The sequence below is a fragment of the Panthera tigris genome, chromosome C1 (assembly GCF_018350195.1).
Source record: "Panthera tigris isolate Pti1 chromosome C1, P.tigris_Pti1_mat1.1, whole genome shotgun sequence".
Taxonomy (NCBI): domain Eukaryota; kingdom Metazoa; phylum Chordata; class Mammalia; order Carnivora; family Felidae; genus Panthera; species Panthera tigris.
In genome coordinates, this window is record NC_056667.1 from 168,139,867 (window position 1) to 168,165,787 (window position 25,921).

At 38.0% G+C, this 25,921-nt stretch overlaps 1 long non-coding RNA gene across 1 annotated transcript in view; it reads right to left on the reverse strand.

Annotated features, from left to right (window-relative positions):
- Positions 1–21,889, reverse strand: part of LOC122240974 — a 55,256-nt gene extending 33,367 nt beyond the window's left edge. Inside the window, exons 1-3 of the long non-coding RNA XR_006220835.1 lie at positions 21,786–21,889; positions 20,783–20,895; positions 16,023–16,174 (exon numbers count right to left, since the gene is read on the reverse strand). This is a non-coding gene — a long non-coding RNA (uncharacterized LOC122240974). The remainder of the gene's footprint in view (positions 1–16,022; positions 16,175–20,782; positions 20,896–21,785) is intronic.
- Between the last annotated feature and the right edge of the window lie 4,032 nt (positions 21,890–25,921).

Here is a 25,921-nt window from a genome sequence, read left to right on the forward strand (position 1 = left end):
GCATTCCAAGGTCAACTTTAAAGCTAATATTTTATGTTCACATATTAATAATAATATAACAAGGGGTGCCTGGGTGGCTCAGTTGGTCAAGCATCCATCCGACTTTGGCTTAGGTCATGATCTCATGGTTTGTGAGCTCAAGCCCCATGTGGGGCTCTGTGCTGACAGCTCAGAGCCCAGAGCCTGCTTTGGATTCTGTGTCTCCCTCTCTGTCCCTCCCTGATTTGTGCTCTGTCTGTCTCTGTCTCAAAAATAAACAAACACTTAAAAAATATTTAAAACAAACAAAGGTTGCTAATAATCACTTAAAATTAGAAAAGTAATATAACAATATAACAATTGTAGAACATGTGTATGTATTTTTAAACAGTACCTTTAACACATAATACTGAATGAGATTTTTTTTTTTCTAAATAAAATAGGTAGCTGTCTATGTCTCAAGTCTCATTGTAGTTATGAAGAGGGTATCTGGGATATGCCAAAAACTATATTTCACATGCATTATCTAATTTTATCTACTTGGCAGCCTTAATAATAGGTAGTATTATTATCTGTGTTTTGCAGATAAGGATTATATAGTGCTTATACTACAGTATTATATAACAATACATATTGTCTACTCTAACTGAAATGAATATAATGATGCATTTTTCTTGATAACTATACAATGCATGCCTCTATATAATATATATTACTTATTTGTTTTAAAAACTACCTCTGTAAAGTACCTATCAAAAGCAATAATTAAAGTTAAGGGAGATATGCTGATGTATGTAGCTGTTTTCATATCTAATTTAATTAAATTTAACTGTATATTTAAGTGTTTATTATGCACAAGACATCATGTATAAAAAATACACATAGTATATCTATGAAAGAGAGAGGTGGGGGAGTGAGGGAAGGAGAAGAGATAATATCCATAAAGCTCTTAATATAATGCCTGGCTCATGCTCACATTAAATACCCCATAACAATGTTAGCTGTTATTTGCTACTTTTATTTAATTTAATATAACAGATTTTTATTAGGAACTCTAAGCTGTGAAGTGCTGTTCAAAGAAATGAGTATATATTCATAAATACAAACATTAAACACCATATATTAAACTCTAACCCCTTTAGCATAGACTGTTCTTAATATACTCATTACAGAGGCAATTTCTGAAGCAAATTAGTCGTGTAACTTGTTTCTTGATAACAGCACAGAGAGTTATGACTGCCAAAATCAACAGTGAATTTCAAAGGCTTTCAGGCTCTCTGTAACAAAGGCTGAGTAAGCCATGAGTCACAATCAGGAAACTTCTATTTGAGGGCCTTATTATCTTTCTTCATATCTGGGGTGTGGGAAAGACTGGTAGCAGTGGGCAGCACGCAGGGGAGGAGTTCCGTTCTGTTTCCAGGGCCACAAAGTGAGTGAGAAGAACATAGTAAAAGTTCTCCTTCTGTAGTTTTTTTTCTGATTCAAGGGAGCCCCCAGGATGCATATACAGTGGTCTGAAAACATATTCAGGATAATGGAACTGTGCTGGAATTTATAATCTATTCAAGTCTGTGGTTAAGTCTGTCACGCCTCATCACCCAGAAGTAAACCAGACTGTCTTGCATCTAGTCACTTTGGAGTGCTTGCTGCTTCTGTCTACATGTTTTGTTTATTTTGGAGGCGGGAAGGAGAGACTGTGTTTCTAAGGCTCAACTTTGAACCTGCCTATGATATAAATGAAAGAGAATGGTTTTCCAGTTGCCCAGAAAGGGTTCAAGTTGTGGCTGTCAAATACTTGTTGTGTGCCTTGGGCAATGCCTTAATTTTTCTATACCGTAAGTTTTCTGTCTTTTAAAAGAGTGATATTACCTCCCTAGTGGATTTGTTGTAAAAAAAATAATAGTAATAAGTTAGATTACAAATGAAAAAAAGGGTCATCACAGCTGGCACATAGTGGTCTCTCAAAAAAATAAAAATAAAAATAAAAATAAAAATAAAAATAAAAATAAAAAACTTAGTGAGTTGGTGCTATGCTAAATGTCTATTTTATTTAAGACAACCATATTACGTAATTTATAGTCCAAGGACATTTTTTCCAGAGTGAAAGGGTCACTATTAATAATTAGCCCAGGATAGCAAGCCAAACAAAGACTGTCTTGAGCAAATCGGAAGGTGTGCTCACTCCAATTACAATCATGTTGCTTTGTTGATAGGGCTAAAGGGAGGAGTCAGAACTCCTTATCTCTTGATATAACTTTGCAATCATTTACATTTTGTATTGTTGTTGGCACGAAAGGCCCAAGATTCCTCTCAGACACTTCATGGTTATTCGTCATTGGATCATGAAAACAACATAGTCTGTGGTAAGTGGTATAATAGAAAAAAGAAAGGGTAGGACCCAGTTTTCTCCTTCCCCTATTCTACCCACTTTCCCCCTCAGCTGAAGAAAACCCAGCTCTACTTCTTGCCCAAGTAGCCACTGAAATGCTTAGAACCACAAGAATAGCACCCACCCATCCCACCCCCACCCCCCAACATCACAGAAATATCCCTGGATTTGATGGGTTAAGAGTGGGAAGAAATCTTTCATAAATTTTGCTTTGGAATCCTATAATTAACAATTGCCATGATCTGGAAAGTATCTCTTCCTTTCTGTTTCTATTTAATCCAAAATATATTTTGATGACATACTAGATGGCATTCAAGACACTGACTAAATTTGGTGGCAGGGGAATGTGGTTATACACCCTGCTTTAAATTCCCATTTGAGAGGGGATAGATAATCTTGCTACACACCTGGTGAAAGACCGTTTAAACTGAGAATAAAAAAGAGAATAAAAAGTGACAATTTTAAATACTTTTTACATTTTATAAAACTTCAATTTTTAAACACAGAAGGCATATGGTGTGTAAAATACATGCATGAAAAATCTGACATTATCTATTTTTTACTTTGAACACTGATTCTGAACTATATTAACTTTTACTGTTAAATCTTAACTTTTCTAATAAACTAAAGGCAGGTACTTTGAGCCTTATCCAAGAAATTATTTACCATGTAGGTTCTACCATCTACATATTAGGAAAGAGATATTGAAGAAGTTAAATCCAGACCGGCAACGCCAATAGGCTGAGCACTGCTTCATGGACACCTGGCAAATTTCCTGGTCACAAAAGTACACCTGGGAAGATATTTTATTTGTTCATTTGTTCATTCATTCATAAGAATTTGTTATGTTGCTAGTAAGTGCCATGTTCAAGGCCAGATACTGAAGATTCAAGTATGGTCACTGCCATCCCAGGGTGAAGTCCAGTGAGGCAGATAGCAATGCTATAAGTAATCACTATAAAATGAAACCCAGTATTAATGATAGAGGGAAACTCAAGGCACTGTGGGAAACTATAGTGTACCAGGGAACATGGAAAGGTCTCTGAGTATGGAATCTGTTAAGCTGAGTAGGGTGAGTATGAACAACCATTTTATAATGGAAATGATGTCCGAGGCAGGAGGGACAATCTGTGAGAGATAAGAGAGAGCTTGGTATAAGGATCTAGTGATAGACTACTACAGCTAGAATAAAGATAGTCAATATGCTGGAGAGGTGAGCAGGGGCCAAATTGCAGAGGCTTTGTATATTAGGAGTTCAAACTTTATCCAGTAGGTAGTTGGGAAGCCATTGAAAGGTTTTATGTAGAAGGCTAACACTCAGATATGCATTTTATATAGATAAATTCTGGCTGCAAGAGAACAGTTGGAGAATTATACAATGGTCATGATCAAAATTAATAGCAGTTTCTACAAAGATGTTGTCAGTGGAAATGGAGAAATTTAGAAAGGAGTATTAACAGGATTTGCTGATTAACTGGACACAGAGAGTGAAGTAAAAGATGCCTAGGTTTTGGCTTAGAAACCTGATTGAATGGTGATACCTTTAAATGTATATAGACAGAATATTTAAGGAGAAGTGGGTTTGCAGGGTGGTGATACTGCATTCCATTTTTGACAAGTTGAGTTTGAGTTTGAAATATCCTTGATATATTCAAGTAGAGATGTCAAACACAGAGTTGATTGCCTAGGTCAGGAGCTCAGAGAGCAATGTGAACCATATTTAGAGATTTTGGATTCATTAGCATATAAATGGCCTTTGAAGCTCTGGGAGTAGATGAGACACCCTGAAGAAAGTGGGTAGAATGAGAGAATATGAGGGTCAAAAATAGACTCCTCTCATTACATCAACATGTAAAAGAGGAGGAAGGCTGCTCTTGCATTTCTCTGGCAGGAAAATGAGTTTTTTCAAAAGGCTCCAGGAAACAGGCAGCATATGACCCACAAGTGATGATAAGATAAAGTATCTGATATTGTGTTCTGGGTTAGATTCCAACTCAAGAAAACATCTCTTGGGCTTCTCTGGATGTGAAGAAGACTCACAGCCTGACTATCTCACTAATGTTATTACAGTTTCTTTGCTTTTCCTTCCCTTCTTTGGTAATGCTCTATCTAGGACATGCTTCCCTGGTAACATGCCAGGCATAAGCAGCTTGAAGACTGCCCCCACTTTATTCTTAGATAATATTCTCACTCAGATTATAGAAAAAGGAAGTTTTATGATAGGAGTGGTTGGGAAATAAAGTATATGTTTACTCTGGCCATGAACTATAATTAGAAAGGTCCAAAATACTATAAGTAGCAATTCAATATTCACTTTTCTCAAGAATCTCATAAAACTTAATTAATGAATGCAAAGGTCCTGACAAAAATTTTAAAATGTACACTGATGATGAAATGCATGCTCCTATTTCCTTGTGTTTCTAGTCTGCATCACATCCACTTGTACATGTGTTCATTCTAAGAGATAGATCTTAGATTCACAGCATCTTAAATCTGAAAGGAGCTCAAAGAGAACCTCTCACTCAGCCCTCTCTCCCCTGGCCCTGTGCCCACTTCTAGATAAGGAAAGTGTTGTGCAGGGATGATGGCACCTAGAACTCCCATTTACGTGTTGCTATATATTTAAACAATAGTGTTTACATTCAAGGGAATATTATATATTACACTGGTGAAGATCCCAGGCTCTTGGAACTGATTGTCTGGGTCTGACAATCAAACGAGCTTTGGGCAAATTACTTAGTCCCTCAGTTCTTTTGTTTCTGCATCTACGAAGTCACCTTTTATAGTATCTACTCATGGGCATTGGTAGACAATTATCCATAGGTTTCTTGTGATTCTGGCTGTCTTTTGAGCAGACACGCTGACTACCTTTGTTCTGGACTACATTTTTTTTTAACGTTTATTTATTTTTGAGAGACAGAGAGAAAGAGAATGACCAGGGGAGGGGCAGAGAGAGAGGGAGACACAGAATCTGAAGCAGGTTCTACGCTCTGAACTGTCAGCACAGAGTCTGACATGGGGCTCGAACCCACGAACTGCGAGATCATGACCTGACCCGAAGTCAGATGCTTAACAGACTGAGCCACCCAGGCACCCCATGTTCTGGACTACCTCTTTAAAAATGTTTGTATAGACAACAGCCTTGAAGGTTATGGTGTCTACCTCAGGACAAAGAGCAAGCTTGTTTACTATCCAACAAAATAAAGATGACTCCCTCTGGAGGTATGTTTCCTTCCCATTATAAAAGATTTGGGTTCCCTTATTTCAGGATTCTTCTCCCACACTACGACCCATCACCTGGAGGCATCGCCTGGACCTCAGAGAACCGATGCAGATGCTGACAGCCTAGCTATTAATATTTATGTTAATAATTAATAAAGGCCTGCATCTGTGACTCAGGAGGCTCACATCTTCTGCCAATGGCCATGTAATTGTGTCAGGCTAACACATTAGCTTCCAAGTAGTATAAAATCTCAGACCCTTAACAATTCTTGACAATACATTTCTATAAGAATGGAGTAAAGCAAGTAAACATAAAAAGCCTGAAAGAGTATCTGGCACATAAAGACTAAAGACTGAGTAAATATTGGTTGTTAATATCAATATATAGTTACACTTGCCAAATGCACATGGTTTATTCATGGGCAAAGCCAAGACTAGAATCCATATATGTAAAAACTCAGTCTAATATTCTTTTTTACCACTTCATTCTAACAACCTCTTTCCCCCTAACATTACATTTTCTGCATATTTAACTTACAATTAATATTGACAATAAGGTAATTGAAGAGGAAGAATTAAGAATTTATACCAGCTTATTTGGTGAAAATGTTAAAATTAGTATGAGAGAAACAATAAGTCTGGTGATCAGACATCAGAGCATTAAAGTATTATTTTAAGAGAAAAGTGGCCAAAACCATGGTAAGCCCTGATACATCCAAAAAAACTAATGTTCTTGGAAATACATTATGAGCAAAATATTATAAAGTTTGAAAATTCCTTAATGACAGTGAACATTTTACTATGTATATTTTTATCTATGAAAATCTACTATGTTTTTGTTAAAGGCTCAAAGTGAATTTCTAAAATGTATATATGCCACAGACAGAATCTCTGAAAATAATGACTCCCTACACCAATGGTTGGATTTTGAAATATCCCCTAAGACATTTTCTACAAATCATGGTTTAAGATTTAGTACCCGTATCACCACTGGAATAAAGAATAATATTAATCAAATACTTGCTTTATAGCATTCATACTTAGTATTTTACATGTTTTCTTTAATGAATCCTTACAACAATCCCATGGGAGAGAAATTATTAGTAACTTCATTTAATGATGAGAAAATTATGCACAGAAAATAATTTACTCAAGTTTATATAGCTAGTAAGATCTAATGGACCAAACTGAACTAAGGTCTGATGAGTAGTGATCCTGTTCTATTAAGTACTAATTACACTGCTATAAATCTTTAGTTAGATTTACCAAGGAAATGAATATGGTGAAATTAAATGTTAAAATTAAGACACTAGGGGCTCCTGGGTGGCTCAGTGGGTTGAGTGTCAGACTTGATTTTGGCTCAGCTCATGATCTCACAGTTCCTGAGATTGAGCCCCGCATCGTCCTCAGGCTCTGCACTGACAGCTGGGAGCTTGCTTGGGATTCTCTCTCTCTCTCTCTCTCTCTCTCTGTCTCTCTGTCTCTCTCTCTCTCTCTCGTTCTCTCTCTCTGCCCTGCTCCTGCTCACATGCTCACTCGTTTGTGCACATGTGTGCACTCTCTCTTTCTCTCTCTCAAAACAAATAAACTTAAAAAAATTGTTTTTAATTAGGAAACTAGACTTTTCACAAAACCATAAAAAACAATTCAATAGACCAATAATTGCAAATCACAAATCAGTCCTACCCCTTCCATAAGCTACTGTCAAGAAGCCTGCGTTCTAACTCTGTTCTCTTGGATGGAATGTAAAATTTTTCAAGAAACAACACTTACCTAATTCAATATTTAAAAAAATAATTTTTTTAAAATCCGTCTTCTTCCAGAGACCCTTAAAGATGGTACTTTTACCATGAATACAAACATGACAAGAAGATAATCAACTTTTAAAAAGTTATTTCCCTCACTCTAACTCCCCCTGCTTTTCTACTCACACACTTGACATCATGTTTTCGAAATCATGAGGTTAACATTAATTTGTAGTGTGACTAATGTCTGAGTTACAATGTTCTTAAAAAATTCAAGTTTTCTCCATTATTGTCAACTCATTTCTAGTTATTTCTCTTTTTGATTTGCTTAGTTCATTGAAGCTCTTTTCTGGGGCCTTTTTTCTGTATGTCTCCTATGCTATTTCCAGAGTTCTGTTTTCTATCTTTAAGTCTGTCAAACATAGTAGCTCCATTTTTTTTAAAACAACGTTTCACCTGTTCTTTCTCTTTTCTACATTGTACTTTATACTTTTGAAAATCAGTGTGGCCTTTTTCATTCATGATCAACATTTGCTATAACAGCTTTCCCTGAAACAAAAGGAAATAACTAGAACAAACAACATGCTGAATGATCAGGATGTGGCGACTAAACCTAGCCTGATTCCCAACTGGAGTACTTGGCCACCTACTTTATGTAATTTTAGGGATTTGAAAACCCCACAGGTCTCCAGATTTTCAGATACTGATTTACCATGATCCTTGTTCATCATCAGTTTGAAGAGGTAGGGCCTTATCTTTACTTGGCCATTGCTAAAAAAACAAAACAAAACAGAACAGACAAAAAACAAAACAAAACAAAAACATAACCATAAATAATTATTGTTAGAAAAATTACTTGTCAAGTTGGGCTCTAAGGACAGGATATTTCACCATGCTACAAGGAAACAAACAAGTAAGGAAGTAAGAAAAGAACATCTCAGGGGTGAGATCTCTCTAGTGGCAGAACACAGGAGGGCACCATGCTAGAGAGGTCTGAGTTCCACAGGATATGGGAAACTTAGAAGACATTATTTGTCTCCCCATGTGTCAAACAATGGGGCAAGCACCGAGGGAATGATAAAATGAAAGACATAGGCTCTGCTTTTAAATCACTTCCCATCTCACTGTGGAGATCAAGCCCACAACCCAGGTAGAACACTGTATGTAATTATGTTTTGTATGGGCAAGACTATGAAGAGTTCAAAGACATTAAATTCATTAGGATTACTAACTGCATTCTCTCGACACAACAATGACAATTTAAAGAGAAGATAGGATGAACACTGGGTGTTGTATGGAAACCAATTTGACAATAAACTTCATATATTGAAAATAAATAAATAAATAAATAAATAAATAAATAAATAAATAAAAGATGGAGAGTGGTCATAGAAGGAGATGGGTTGGCATCCCACCCCACTGATAGAGGGGTTCTATGGAAGGAATTACCAAAAGATTAGGCAAAAATATTTTTAAGCACATTTGGCTTTAAGATGGGGACATCTTAAAATGGGAGATGTGGAGTCCATGTGAAAAACCATGCCTCACACAAAACATCTGTAATTCAATTTCTATTTATGTAAAAAAAAAAGTCAAATGGAATTTGTTTGTTATTCTCCTAATTCATGATGTTTGACTCCACTGAGTTATAGCAGATATGATCTACAAGCATCTATTAAGTACCAATGTTGGAATGGTACTGAAGACTGAATTAATAGAACCCCATGAACTCTGTTTTTGCCCTATAGATAATTATAATATTGTAACTTAAGGAAATATTGATAGTAGAAATATCATTGGCACATTCTTTTAAGATGGTTGAAAAGGACTGTCCTATGCTGAAGCACCTGTGTTTTCACTGACTTCTTTGTTCCTCACCCTTCTCTTCTCAAACTTCCTATTTCTTCTCAAACTTCCTGAATGAATCTTGGCAGAAAGTTTAGTGAGTCAAATCTAAGAGATGGTAAAAGGATGTGGGAAACCCTAAGTTTGGCTTTTTTGAATCCTGAAGAAATACTTCTTTAAGGAGTAAAGGCCAACTCTATTCTTCAAAACATTTCACAGATAACTGCCAATGGCATTTATGTTACAACACAACCAGAGTTTTCAATGTGAAATAACTCAATTCATTAGAAGCAGTATTTCAAAAGAATAAGAACTAAAGGATTTAGAGAACTTAGACCCATTCCCAATAACTCAAACAGCCTTATTTTTCTCTTGGAGAAGTCATTACCAACACTGTTATTAGAGGAATCTACCCTTATTTATTTAAAAACAAAATTGACCTGAAAAATGGAGTGAAAATTACAAGAAGCAAATGCAGCTCTTCTCAATTTTGATTTTTATTTTACTGTTTAGTGTAGAATTTTGGAAAACCTCTGGATTCAGTGGAATGAAGAATCTTACAGTGTAATGAAGTCTACAACAAGAACACAATTGAATTGAAAATAAATTACTAGCTAATAGGGAGTCATGTACAATTTTAACTTTGGAGGTAAATGAGGCATGATGCTATTGTTATTCTACTTGTTATTTAGGTTTTTTTCCTTAGTGAAAATATGTTGAATAAGAATTTTTTTTTTATTATGAACGCTTTGGTATTATTTACATAATTTGCTGGGACTTGGAATTTTATGGAAACAAATAGTCTTTCACCAGTTCTTGATTTTTTTTTAAGATTTTATTTTTAAGTAATCCCTACACCCAATGAGGGGCTTGAACTCACAACTCTGAGATCAAAAGTCATGCACTCTATCAACTGAGCCAGCTAGTTGGTACCCCATCAGTACCCCACCAGTTCCTGCTTTGAAAATATGTATTCCTTTAATGCTCATGTGAGAATTTAAGATCTTATTCACTAGTGTTCTTCAGGATACTTTGAAGAAAACATTGTTGTATGAATCCATAAAAAGTATTAGCATAGCTAATAGCTGGGTATTTTACAAATATTTATATTTTATGAAAATTCAAGCGTACTTGAAATTTATTTTTTTTCATTTTCTTTCTTTTTTTTTTTAATGTTTATTCATTTTTGAGAGACAGAGACAGAGAGCAAGTCGGGGAGGGGCAGAGTGAGGAAGACACAGAATCCGAAGCAGGCTCCAGGTTCCAAACTTTCAGCACAGAACCCGACATGGGGCTTGAACTCACGAACTACAAGATCCTGACCTGAGCTGAAGTTGGACGCTCAACCGACTGTGCCACCCAGGCGTCCTAGCATTTTCTTTTCTTAAGCAGACAATTCTGTGTTGAAAAGTATAAGACTACAAAGATCAGAGCAATATATCAAGGGAGAAGGGTGTCTGCATGTTTAAGTGTGGGAAAAGAATCTGTGGATGTTTTCTCTAGACATTAAAGAGATGATATGTTAGACAGTTCCTGGTACATGGCTAGAGCTTTGATGTATTGTTTTTGGTTAACTGATACACTAAGGACATGGTTGCCCTTCACAGTCAGAAGTAAACATAGGATGTGAAAAGTAAATAAAGTCTGAAAGAGCAACTTGTACTAGAGCATTTAATATTCTTTCTCTGTTAGCACCATTCCCCACCCCAGTCTGTTTTATAAATACCTATAGTATGGTCAAGCATCAAGAGGAGGAAATAATGGGACATCTGAACATGGGAAAAGAGAAAAGATGAGATCTGAAGTGGGGGTGGGGCTCAGAGTTGGAAGCAAAAGCGTGCTTTGTCAGTTAACTACTTGGGGGGAAGTGGTACAATCCATGGGACCAAAAAAAAAAAAAAAAAAAAAGAGAAAAAGAAAAAAGAAAGATAACAGAAAAGTAGAACTGGAATTTAGGGCTTGGATCCAAATTGTACACATAACTGGCTTCTCCAATATCAGCTCCGTGTTCCCAGTTTATGAATAAGAAGAGGGCACCCAATCATTACTCATTGTGTGGTAGCTAGAATTCTGAGGATGTGAAGTAGTGACTACCTCCTGATACTGTGTAGCTCTAAACTCTTTGCTCACGTGCTTTTTTAGGATCCCTAGGAGAGTAGAGGGGCCCCTTCTGTGGTAAAGTTAGCTGTTCTAGAATAACTGGGGATTGCTAATTATTGTTATAAACTATCAATAAAGCCTAATAAAGAATTCCTTTGGGCAGAGCCTTTGGAAAACAGGCTTCGAATGGCAGCCTTATAACTAATGGGATATGTGAAATATTAGGTAACAGTCTGTGTACATATCAATGGCCTCTTTTAATAAGTCAATCTCTACTGATGTCCTGCTGTTAAGATTAAAGGACACCAAATATATGCAAGACTTTGAGAAGAATGAGGCCCAAGGTTTATATTTGAATTATAGAATTTATTTTATACTTAGTGTGGAAAAAGCCTCAGCCAAGGTAGCTGTGTATAAATTCTGAATTATATACCATGAGAAAAGTAAATCTTAAGGTTCTACGCCCATATTTATTTGCAGGAGGTTTGGGGCAATAGGGAGAAGAGCAGGATATGGGAAAGGGACCCAGTGAAATGACAGTGAAGAAGACCAAGGATTCTTCTTATCTGAGTCTCTGTATCTCTCTCTTTTTAAGTTTGTTTGTTTGTTTGTTTGTTTGTTTGTTTGTTTAGAGAGGTTGTGGGGGAAGGGAGTGCACATGAGCGGGGTAGGGGCAGAGAGAGAGAATCCTAAGCAGGCTCTGCACTATCAGTGCAGAGCCTGATGTGGGGCTGGAACCCAGGAACCGTGTGGCCATGACCTGAGCTGAAATCAAGTCAGACACTTAACCAAGTGAGCCACCCAGGCACCCCACTTATGTGAATCTCTTAAACATTACCCCGGATTATACTTCTGTTTTTTACATTAAAATAAAATGGATCTTTAAGAGGACCTTTCTTCCTTATGACATAATTACTTACATCAATGTCTCTTTTCCCTTATTTACTTATAAACTCCTTGCAGAAGTAATGTGTCATATTTTCTACCTATATAAGACAGTACAGAGCTTTGCACACACAGATATTCATAAAACATCTGGTGAATGAACACTATCTGTTGATTTTCCAGCTGTTATATAAAGCTGAAGTTCTATTCACATGTTATCAATGATAGCTGTGGCAGCAGATAATAAAAAGAGCTTTGATAGGTGGTTCTGAGTGGCATGGCTTCTTTTTCCAAAGAAGTGCTTTGAAAGGCAAACATTTCAATAACTGCCTAAAAATTCATCACTTATATCTGGCCATTGACCAAATTTCTCTGAATTTTTAAAAAAAATCACTCACAAAGTATATGTTCCTCAATATACAGAGCCTATTCCTCAGTAATAGAGCCTAGGTTTCATCCTCTGAAGGACAAAGGATGCCAGTTTTTAGAAGTGTATTTGAAATAGCTTCTTATGTAATTATAGATGTAAAATTGTATCTTCTAGCTCAAAGAGAACTGTTGCAAGAAAAACAGCCACTTCGTTTGTCTAGAATGTCAGGGTCATTATTTTTATGGGAGGCTTTTGAGAAACACTAATTTGTGGAAGAAAAGCATCGCAGAAGGCAAATTTGACAGTTTAAATTCTCATGCCCAGATTGTTCTAGGGATCATAGTTAATTGAAAGATAATGAAAGGCTAAATGCAGCTTTGTTTAACTACTTACAGAGCCAGTGAAGTGATTCTGAGTCTAATTTTCACAATCTGAAAGATGAAAATGTACTATGCTGTAGACAGAAAAATGCAGAGTAATTGAGAGATTATGAAATGCTGATGGGCATCCCAACAACATTCTAGTGTAGTTTCAACTGGTTCTAGACTCCTAGAATAAGCAAAATCCCTTCCCACACTGATAAACACATACTTGTATATAGCATTCCATCTTTGAGGCAGACTTAAATAGTATGTTAGTTTATTATTGTCTGGAAAGTGATGCCAATGAAAAACTGCCAATCTGGCCCTTTTAAAGAAATAAAAACCTAATCTGGTCTCAAAGTCAATCATTTTTCTTAGGTTTAACAACTAATTTTAACAACTAAAACCATTTTGTGCACAAACCTCAAGAAATGGAATCTGTCATTTACACTGCAGAGGAGTTTCAAGAACACAAGTTCAGCTGTGAAAAACTGTGAAAAACTGTAAACATCAGGACCTAGATTGCTTTATACTACCAGGATAATTTATTTTTGAGGGTTTTTTTGGGGGGTAGAGAGAATATTTTGAGTAGCAATCTGTTATTACTGGCCCTTGCCTAACACCTCCTTGATGTCAATAAAAAAGATGTTCTTTGGGAACATTTACGTTTGGAGAGAAATTGAAACTAGTTTGTCTTATGTGGACCAATCAGGGTCAATCAGCCTGAATCTGAGAAATAGACTTGAATATAGGCCTTGCTAACGCCATGGAACTATTTCCAATGCTAGAAGGCCCTGACAGGTTAGAGAATGAGCTCTGTGAAGGAGAATGTCTTGGTATCACTCATAGAGCTTCTGTGCAAGAGGATTTCATAACCCAGAATCTACTTTTCTGAAGAAAATTATCATTGATACACACCTACCAAAACGAAGGTGCTAAAAATTGTTAGTTCAGTGAATGAGTAAGTGAATGAACAGGACAGTTTTATATAGTCAACCCAGATATACAATGAAATTTATTTGTATTTATTGACTTTCTGTGTCCTCTCTTATGTAGTCTGGGAATTTATGCACTACGGTAACATTGTAAAGACCAACTATTTCAAATTTTAAATAACTTATTTAAAAATAGGATTTTACAAATATTGATTATGATAATTGTCATTTGAATACTAAATTTTATATATGCTGCTAAGTCTTATATATGTATTAATTCTTTTTGTACACACAAAGAACCAATGGGGTCAGTATTAGCATCCCCATTTTATACCAGAAACAGAAGCTCAGAACAGTAAGTCATACATTCAAATGAATGTCATCACAGTCAGGGAGTTTGATTCCAAGGCTCACATTCTTAACCTCTAAATTGCAACATGAACACAATCAGTGAATATTTCAAACTTTTTTGAGACATACAAATTAATGTAGATCCCCCTGTGACTAAATATACATATGCACATTAAAATGTTATTTCCAAGGCATGTAGATAGACATACACATAGCCAACTCCTGCCCTTAGTATGAATCCCATGTTTACTCACAAAAACACCATACTTAAGAACGAGAAAAATCTGGGGCGCCTGGGTGGCTCAGTTGGTTGAGCATCCAATTTCAGCTCAGGTCATGATCTCGCGGTTTGTGAGTTCGGGCCCCGCATCAGGCTCTGTGTGGACAGCTCAGAGACTGGAGCCTGCTTCTGATTCTGTGTTTCCCTCTCTCTCTGCCCCTCCCCCACACATGGTCTGTCTCTCTCTGCCTCTCAAAATAAAGAAAACTAATAAAAAAAAATTTTTTTAAAAAGAACCAGAAAAATCTACAAATCATGTAGAGATATGGGAAGAAATATGAAAATTACAGTAAGTAGACTTCTAAAGTCTTTACCATAGAAATAAACAAGCATTGAGAGAAAAAAATATGTTTGTACCTTTATGGCTCACCTGTGAATAAAATTTACTTTCTTAAAAAAAATAGAGAGAAGGTTTGGCACAATATTTTAGAGCAATTATATATTCTGTAACAAGTAGTTTGGAGTTTACTGCACCAAAACTTCAAACATAACATCTCTTCTTAAATATTAGCAAAATGAAATTATAAAAGATTTATTTTCCCCTTGATTTTTTCCCTTCTCCCTCCCATTTCCCCCTCCCTTGTCTCCTTCCTCCCTTTAACCCCTCGAATTATTTAGTGCATATTATACGCTAGGCACTATTTTGGATGTTTATAATATACAAAAATCACTGTCCTCTTTTTCCATATCTACTTTTTTTTTTACAGTTTATTTTTGAGAGAAAGAAGTAGGGAGCAGGGAGGGGTAGGGAGAGAAGGAGAGACTGACATATCTATATTGAAATTATTTATGTCCTACATTTAAAATGGCTTTTTTGTAGAAGCATATAGTTTGGTCTTGCTTTCTTATCCAATTTGACAACCTGAGCCTTTTAGTGTGTTTATACTATTTATATTTAACATAATTAGTCTATGGGTAGGTCAAACTCTATCATCTTGCTGTTTTTTTTTAATTTTTTAAATGTTTATTTATTTTTGAGAGAATGAGAGACAGACCATGAGCAGGGGAAGGGCAGAGAGAGAGGGAGACACAGAATCCAAAGCAGGCTCCAGGCTCTGAGCCTGTCAGCACAGAGCCCAATGTGGGACTCAAACTCACAAACTGTGAGATCATGACCTGAGCCTAAGTTGGCTACTTAACCAACTGAGCCACCCAGGTGCCCCTTTCTTGCTGTTTTCTAATGTTTTATCTGTTCTTCATCTCGTTTGTCCTCTTTTTCTGCCTACTGTTGAATTCACTGAGTATTTTTTTTTAATTTTACTTTATTTCTACTATAGAAATATATGTCTTTTTATACAACTTCTGGTAGTTGCTGTAGGTTTTTAAATATACAATTTAGTTAGTCATGATCTACCTTAAAATAATGTATCGATAATTTCATATGTAGTAGAAAGACCTTAACATACTATCCATCCAATTCCTCCCTTCCATCTGCTGTTGTTGTCATATATTTTACATTCACATTTTGGATAAATATATAATAGTTACCATTATTTTTGCTTTAGACATCCAGTTATCTTTTGAAGCAATTAAAATAATAAAAATTAATTTTATGTTACCTTGCTTGATTCCATTTCCAATGCCCTTCATTTCTTGATGTAGATCCAAGTTTTATGGTTGGTCTTATATTCCTTTTGCCTGAAGAACTTCCTAAATTCTGAATATATTTTGAAGGCAGAGCCAATAAAATTTCCAGAGGTATTGATGTTGCCTTTGAGAGAAAGCAAGTCAAAGATAACCCCTAGGTTTATAATAAAACTGCTGATTAATCAGTGACAACAGAAAATAACTGAATACAAAGGAACATATTTAGGAAGGAAGAGATACGAGTGTAAAAAAAGAAAACACAACTCCAGAAAAATACTACTTGAGACACCAAATGTATTTTGTAATTTACTTATTTGCCATGTATTTTTCTTCCCCTCAAAGCCCCAATTTTAACGACCTCTTAGAAGTCCCAGGGTCAGGGCAGGAGTATAGACTCTGTCTGACTCCTGTATCTATATACGCCTACCTCCTCTCATCAACCTGGATGCAAAATTCAGTCCCTTCACTGGTTTCAACAAGAAATCTTTCCCTCTCATGTTTATCAAGTTTCTTCTTTTCTTTTTTGATTTTTTCTTTTTTTTAAAACTCCTTCATGGGCCGCCTGGGTGGCTCAGTCGGTTAAGTGTCCGACTTCAGCTCAGGTCACAATCTCACGGTCCGTGAGTTTGAGCCCCGCGTCAGGCTCTGGGCTGATGGCTCAGAGCCTGGAGCCTGCTACTGATTCTGTGTCTCCCTCTCTTTCTGCCCCTCCCCCGTTCATGCCCTGTGTCTGTCTCAAAAATAAATAAACGTTTAAAAAAACTTAAAAAAAATAAAATAAAACTCCTTCATGTAGTTTTTGTTCCCTCCTTATGAACTTGCTCCCTGTGAATTCTGAATTCTTATTTTATGTGGAGTTTAACTGTCTCCTACACTCAGCATTATATAAACAAAACCCCTTAAGGAGGTTATCAGAATAAAGAAAGCCTCAGGATTTCCCCTTCCCAGCCATTTAGGTTTATGAATTTACCCCACTGTTGCCTGTAGTCTCCCCAGGATTTGCATGCAGGAGGTTTACTGGAAGTGCTCTTAGAATCAGTATATGTGAAGAAGCAAGGAACACAAGACCAGGCAGAGAGAGAAGTTAAAATGAGATTCAGTTGAAATAGTAGCTTCAGTCAACCCCACAGAGGTCTCTCAAGGCTGAGATGATCCTACAAAGATGTCCCACATTAGCAAACATACCCTACAATCATTGGATACAGCTGCAGCTGGGGACAGGTGCATAGACTTGCTCAAGGCAACTTCCTTCACATAAGGGCAAATCCCAGAGTTGCAGGTAACTGTGGATTATTAGCAAACACTACTAGTATCTGAGACCATGAAGCCTTGACCATGAAGGAGAATCTGGGCAGTGTCCAAATGCATCCACTATAATCCATCTGTATACCATTCAGTTCTACTTGCTTCATATAGCATATTTCTCCACAAAGGGAACAACTCCAGGATTAATACTGATATCCTTTCCTAGGAAAACATTATGAGGAGTTTAATGGGACAAGTTTAAGGTGCCCCTTGCAGATATTCTCCAGGATGCATCTGATATTTGTAGTCTCCCTCATCTATTAAACCATCTGTTAGATTCTGCTTACTTTCAACTATCACATCAGTTTGTCTCATTCACTTACTTGGTGGGATGACCCAGGCTCACCCCAGGCCCTGAGAACCTTCTTAGGATGTGGCTTCTGCACATGTCTGTTTACCAGAAAAGTTAGTCTAGGGAATACCAAGAACCCCCTTCTACCCTACCCTTTCTCTAGCACATCACCTGGGTGTCAAGTGCATTTTTCTCCGTTTCTATTACATAAAAGCAGCCCTACCCTCTTCTGATGATCAGAGACAATTACTCTTGCCAGGATGTGGATCTTTTCTTTGGCCTACTGGATCCCTGGCACAAAGAACCTCAAGTAACCTCGTGGCAGTCATAGCTAAAGTTTACTGGGGCTCCTGCAGAACCATCCTCCCTCTGAGAATCACAACCACTAGACTTACAGAACCTAGAGTTGTGGGGATAGAAAGTACAGATTTTCCAAATGGGTCACTGGGAGTGATAATAAGTGGAGTCCCTTCTCCCTAGTTCCCAGATCAATGTATGGTTGATGGTTGATGATTTAGGGTGTGCTCTTTATTCTGGAGAATAAAGATGGGCACCATATCCTTGTAGAGTATAATTTCCAAGTTGCCACCTTAGATGTACCTTAAAAAAGCCATTCCATCACTCCATCAGGCTGGCAGAATCAAGTGATAGGATATGTGATAGGACCAGTGAATCTCATTGTCAGGTGCCTATTGTCACGTCTTATATGTCATAAAGTGCACTGCTTGTTCCAATGTAATCTATGTAGGATCACATGTTGGTAAATCAAAAATTCTATTGCCCTTGAGTAATGGTGCTGCCCGTGTGCCTAATGGGCAGAAAAGGCGATCACATAGAGAACTCTACTCAAAATAAATTTCTGCCTTCCAAGATGGAATGGCCACAATGTAATCAACTTTGGCTAGTTGGTCCCCTCAAGGGATGGTGCTCTACTAGAGGGTGCTCTATTAGTATTAGTATCACTGCTCTCAGGTTAGGTAATTGGCAACAGCAGTACTAGGTCCACCTTGGTGAGTGGTAATTCACGTTGTTGGGCCCATACGCAGCCTACATAGCTTCTCCCATATAAGCCCTTTGTACAACATTGGGGTGGCTTTTGACAAAGACTGACTAGTATCAACTAGCTAAGTTATTCTATAAGATTGTTTCTATAACCTTCAATAGTAGATTCTCTCCAGGCTACATGTTTAGGTGGATCAGAGTTATCATATTTCACACCCATGGTGACATGTCAATTCGCATGTTCCTTCCCCAGACCCCCCTGTCTCATTTTTTTAACATTTCTCCTTCCAAGCCCTTGACCAACAAGCCCAAACATTTGTCACTGTTATTGAGTCTATATATCTAATCTTCTTTAAAAAAATTTTAATTGTGTATTTATTTTTGAGAGAAGGAGGGAGCGAGCAGGGAAGGGGCAGAGAGAAAGGGAGACACAAAATCTGAAGCAGGCTCCAGGCTCTGAGCTGTCAGCACAGAGGCCCACGTGGGGCTTGAACTCACAAACTGTGAGATCATGACCTGGGCCGAAGTTGGACACTCAACCGACTAAGCCACTCAGGCGCCCCATATATATTTAATCTTATATCAACATACTTGTCTTTTTTTTTTTAATTTTTTTTAACGTTTATTTTTGAGACAGAGAGAGACAGAGCATGAACGGGGGAGGGTCAGAGAGAGAGGGAGACACAGAATCTGAAGCAGGCTCCAGGCTCTGGGCTGTCAGCACAGAGCCCGACGCTGGGCTCGAACTCACGGACCGCGAGATCATGACCTGAGCCAAAGTTGGACGCTTAACCGACTGAGCCACCAGGCGCCCCAACATACTTGTCTTTTGACGCGAAATAGATGATGATCCACACCACCCAAACCTCTGCCAATTGGGAAGACTGCACCCTCTGCCCTTTCTCCAGGCCACCTGTGAGTGAGGCTATTGTGAAAGAGTCCAAAGGATATATGGGTTGTCTCCTGTTGTGTATCACACCACCTCAAAACTAAGTGGTTTAAAACAGCAGTGTATTGTTTCTGGAAAAGAGATGACAAACATGGTCCAGGATGAAGGCACATGAGGTGGAATGAAAGTGAAAGTCAAAAAATGAGGATGTGAAGAATAGGGACTGTGATATCACCATCAATAAACAATGAAAGGATATGAGATAGAGAGACTGTGAGATAGACAATGAAGTTATAAATAAATATAGGAGATAAGCTAGAAAAAATCTTTATGCTTTATACTAAACAAAGGCATTATTCCTTATCTTTGTTTTCAGGCCTCTCCCCCACTTAGGACCCCAGTTGCACGGTAAACATTCTATTAACAGCTACACATTGAAAGATCCTATCAGAAACTACTGTGAGAAAAGGGTCTTCCATTTGCTGCCTTCATGTTACTACTTCGACCTAGAATTTTCCTCCCACTCCATCACACCTCAACCCTCCATGAAATGCTTAATTACTTTTTATGATCCAACTCAAAATTGTGTGTGGGGGGAACCTAAATAAACAAATTGAGGCTCCGTGAAGAAACTCCTGTCAATAATGGATTTCCCTTCCCTTGAACACACTGAAACCCTTAACAACAGGGGCTATTTTACTTACCCTCACACTGCTACACAAAGCCCATGGTAGGTGTGCTGAATGAATGCCTTAGCACCTTACACTTAGGCCACACAGCCTTGTATTACATTTTATTATAGTCATTTATCATTTCTGTAAGTTAAAATCTCCCTGAAGGCAGAGACCAACCAGATCATAATTTTGATTCTCACAGAATCTGATAAAGTGTCTTAACATCAAGTTACGAACAAATATTTAAATTAACTTGTTAAGGGAATTAGTGAGAATCCAAGACATGTGAGAAGTTGACCCACGATGTAATTACAGGAATAGCTTCATGGCCTCAGTGAATCCCATGAGGATCTCTGAAGGTGGAGTGGCCCTTTAGATATGTCCCAAATCAAGGCAAGGGGGGCAAGCCTTTGTATCCTGCATTGCCCAGGCATTGGATCTGTGCTGTGTCACAGGAAGAGGGCATAACCTTGGGTGAGGCAGCTTCCTTGAGCCAAGGTCAATGCCTGAAGGAGGACGCAGCTGTGACTCTTCAGCATCCAGATCCCAGCCAATAAGGGGAGTGCCTACCTTGATTCTAAAAGACATCTAGGTGGTATGTGGCAGCATCTATACAGCCTTCCCTGAGGCGAAAATGCAGCCTCTTTCTCACCTTCCATAAAAATCCTCTTCTTAAGGTATGGCTGAGAAAACAAGAGGGAATTTACTTTTTAACACCCAAGCCTCCAACTCTTCCTTTGAGCACCAAACAACTTCTTTTTCTCTTTGAGGGTTTGAACTGGCACTGGAGGCATTTCTTTCTGGCTCAGCCCTGTCACTGAGATACTGGAGAAGTTTCTCACACTCACCTCCACAATGCTCGTCACCCATGCCAGTTGTGCCACTGCCCCAGACCAATTGAGCAGGGTCTCCCTGCACCAGCAAACACCTCTGTGGCATGTGGCTCTCTAGGGGCCATGCAGCTGTCCCTAGCTTGCAGATCACAGCATTATAAAATATGGGCCTGAAAAAAATAAAATTCTCACCAGTGCCTTCTATCATCATTTGCACTCAGGATCAAGGCTTACTTCTAAGTTAATGACTCCTACATACAGGAAAAAGCATCAGCTTCTGTTCTTTTCAGGCCCTGCATGCATGATCCCTGCCTCCTACAGAAGGAGCCAGAATACTTATTGGGCAATTTTGCTTGCAGGGATGACTCACCTCCTTGCTTCCTCCTTGCTTTCTGATCTTAATTTCTACATGGCTAAGGAAAGTCTCCCATGGAAAATGTTGTTTGCTAAAAAATACCCATCTTTTCTATACCCAAGTTTTTTTTTCAAAAATGGAAAGGAAGATACTTTTCTTTCACCAGGCAACACTATGCATTGAATAAGCACCATACAAATGGGTAGTTAGAGGTGGTTTGTGCCTGGATGATCCCAGCTGTTCTCTCTCTGAACTCAGGTGTCATACGCTAAAACTAAATTAATGGAGTCTCTCACCAGGGTTCCCATTTTTGTCTGGATTTCTGATCAGAGCTGGAGATTGTAAGCCACTCTATGGGACCTTACTTGCAGGACAGTCGACTTACTAGGAAGGCTAATGAACCAGCATCATCAACTGCAACTCCCCACGTTTCAACTAAGGCCTCCGGTTCAACTCTGCCATTTGGTTGAGTGCCACAAAGACAGCATTTGTTACCCCTCCTTTCTTTTCTTCTTGAATAAAGCCTTGCTAACAAGGAGAATTTAGATCTCCCATGAATTCTAAAGCTTCTCTAATAATGCCTTGCTGTATGTTGCTCTTGTAATAACATGCTTTGACTGAATCCGATTTTCCAAACTGTTCAATAACACCTTGTCATATGGCTCATTGCAAAAGACTCTCTATTAACACATTTCCAGAGAACTCTTCTCCTTCCTGTTGATGCATGGTGGGGAAGTGGATTTACGAGTCCCAGCAACTCTCCCCATTATCAAGTGCACTACTCGATGCTGTCAAGTATTTCGTCACAGATGTGAAGCTCTGGCAGGACTGAGATCATGTGTACCTCCTAATGCCAAGTCCATAAAATTCCTTTTAATCTTCACCATCTTTGACTCTGAAAGCTGCCACTACTGCAACACAGCCTGCTCTCTTCAAACTCGAAATCCTTCTGTCTGTTCCCTGAAATCAGACTGCCTGAGAATATATGCAGTGTATGGCTAACAGGTTAGCAGCCTCTAGTGGGGATCCCAATGCATGCCTGATGCCTGCTACAACAGTAGTTGTCCTTGCATCTTAAGGACTCCACAAACATACCTTTGTAGGAGCCTTTGATCAGGCAAAAGCACAATAGCCATGTATATACTTCCCATAAAAAAAGTTGTATTTTAGAATCTGTTGGGGAAACCTCTTAAAAATATATCTCACCTGTAACTTGGCATGATTTTGGCTTTATATAGTGATACGATACCTTGATTTTTGCTTAAAATATTCAATCTTAAACAGTGTGTCCCTATGCAAAAACGGAAAGCTGACCTCAGAATAGACTGCTACCTTGGGTTCCTTTTGAGACTATTGGGGACCCATTCCTTTAAGATTCTTAGAAGAGCTATTATTAATTGAAAATTAATAGGCATATCCTGAAAACCCATAAAAGGCTTTTTGAAAGGGTCTATGAGAAATCACCTCAAATAATTCAATTCTTAAGAAAGGGTTCTACAGCCATACATTTTGCTTCATAGTGTTTGAGACCACATTTTCTGACAGCACCCTGGATTTGATCTTTGCCTAGAGGCTCTGTCTCACTTTTTGAGTGTCTTCTTCAGGAAGAAACTGGGGATGAGAAAAAATTTTATCTTTGAAACTCACAAATCAGGAGCCACTTTTATTTGTCCTACATTCTGCTTAAAAATGGAATAATTTCTTCTTTAGCTCCTATCTCTTTATCTTATGCAGCTAAAAGGAATTAGTTGTCACTTTCAACATTTAGCTCAGAAATACCCCTAGCCAGATCAATTAGTTCACTAGATACATTTCTATTTTCTGCAGGTGACAGTTTTCCCAAATTTTCTACCACTATATATCAAAGATCTTCCATCTTCTAGCTCCCAATACTATTCCATTCACTCTCCTTCAAGTCTTCACTGACAGTCACCATGAGGCTCACCGGTGCTGGTAAAACCCATGTCCAGGTAACAAAATCTGCTACTCTTGCTAGATAGCAAATCCATACAAAAATCTACATTCATTTTATTCTTCTCAGGATTTTGTTTCCAGTAATTTGGGGAAGATCCTACCTGGAGCCACTCATGCAGTCATTGTCAAATGTGGTCCAGAACTATATGGTCATGTGAAGATTCAACTGGGCTGAATGTCCAGTAGCGCTCATTCTCATGTCTGGCAGTTGAAAGCTAGCTGTTGACTGGGAGCTCAGCTTGATTATCAACTGGGGCATGTTCATGTGGCTTAGCTTCCTCACACCTTGGTAGCTTTGGGTAGTTGAACTTCTTAAGTTAGAACTCAGGACTCCGAGTGTAAGTGTTCTCATGTGCAAGGTAAATGCCGTTTCATCTTTTATGACTTGGTCTCAGAAATCACATAGCATCATTTCTCCTTAGTCTATAGTCAAAGTAGTTATAAACCCACCCACATTCAAAATGAAGGAATGTATACTCACCTCTCAATGTGAGGAATATCTAAGAATTTTGCAGTCATTCTTTAAAACCACCAAAAGGGCTTTGCTGTCTTGCTTTCTTTTGTATCACCAACCCTTATAATAATGCCAGACACATAGGGATGCTCCTTAAGTGTCTGTTGAAATAATGAATTTTGATAGGAAAAGAAAGGGAGTTCTGTGGTTTAGGTTAAAACTGGTGAGGCACCATGAGAGTTCTCTACCTCTATCTTTAAGAAGAGGGGACACCATTACTGGCTACCTTGGGTGATGTAAGCAGTCATTTGTCTAAAAGCAGAGGGCTGACCCTTATGTTCTTCTCTTGACCCTTTTCAGTTTTTGATTATTCTAGGCCTGAGGGAGATTCCTACATTATCAGAGATTTTACTTGCATTTCAGAATGACAGTCAGGTTCCCATACTCCAATTATATGTGGCATTTTGATAACCTTGTAGCAGCCTTGAATAACAAATGGCAAAGAAATGATGTGGAAGAACTATGGATGCTCTTCAAGTGGTCTATTAATAGGGAGCAACTCTGGCCACACGGATGTGCAGCTGAATATTCCTCTCTGCTCCATGTTAGCTTAAGTATGTAGTAAAGTGTTTCCATTTATTGTGCCATGGGATACAGAGCAATTCTACATATGGACGAGGGGAGCTACAAGAATATTATATGCCAAGACCTGAATTAGGATGAGTTTCAATAAATGCATTTTACCCATCATACAAAATTATAAACAGGACACAAGCCATTAAAACCTTTGTTATTGTCCATTAACACCACTATCTAACAAATTACCACATTTATAAATGGAAATATCTTCCAAAAAATGTCAGGCATCTTGTTTGAATCCTCTGAAACAAAATAATTTCTATGATGCATGTATAGTGATGCCAAGAAATCCATCTGCCAGCCAGAATTTCATCCTTGAAACATACCTTGTTATGGCAGCACCAAAGAACACAATGAGTTTTGTTTAGAGTGTCAGTCTTCCGTCCCTGGACTGAAAGGATTAGTTCTAAATTGCACATTATTACATAAGACTGCATGAAAATGTTTGCTTCTTTTGTCCTTAAAAGAAATTCATGGTGTTTTATAAATAGCAAAAAAAAAAAAAAAAAGTAATTGCACTAAAGAAATCCATTCTGAGAGCTACAAGCAGTGGATCTGCCAGGCATTCTGTTTTATGTTATTATTTATTAAACACACAAAGGTCAGGGGTCTTCCAAGTTGGATGTGGTGGGAGGCTAAGGAGAGGCCATATAGTGCAATGGCTAAAAGCATAAGTTCTGGTGTCAGTCAGATCTGGTTTTAGCTTCTCTGACTAATAAATGTGACTGGGAAATTTACTTATGCTCTCTGTGGCTCATTTTCCATATCTGTAACATGGAGATAAAAGTATTCACCTTCTAGGATTGGTTTATTGGTTAAATGAGATAACACATGTCATTTACTCACCAGTGCTTGGCACAGAGTAGATGCACAGTTAACAAGGCAGGTAAGAGTAAACACTTTCAATAGGTATTGTGTGTGTGTGTGTGTGTGTGTGTGTGTGTGTGTGTGTGTTGTGTATGAGACAGGAGAAAGGGGACGAAGAGAGATGGGGGAAAGAAAGAAAGAAAGAAAGAAAGAAAGAAAGAAAGAAAGAAAAAGACATAGAGAGACAATATTTTGGAATACACATATAAAGAACACTGTTGGAGACACAGTATACTTTTGCACCTGCCCTGGCACTTCTATGTACCCAGTGTCAGAGGTCTGTCCATTGAACAGGACTCAGCTGTCCACTAAGACAATTGGAAAGCCACCAAGCCATTACAGTGTCACTACAAACAACTTAGAGGTCTCTTCTGTTATTATGGGAGGAAAGTCCCATGTGATATACAAATAAAAGTGGACTTTTCTAAGGAACAAGAATTGGGAAAGGAGTAAAGAAAAGATTTTGAGGTAGGCAAGGCCTTTTCTCCCTTTTCAGTGAACTGGTGAGGTCATCCCTATCTTTAATCTTTGTATGTCAGACTATTTGGAAGAAACACATTCTGCAATATAATACAGTAATCTTGCCA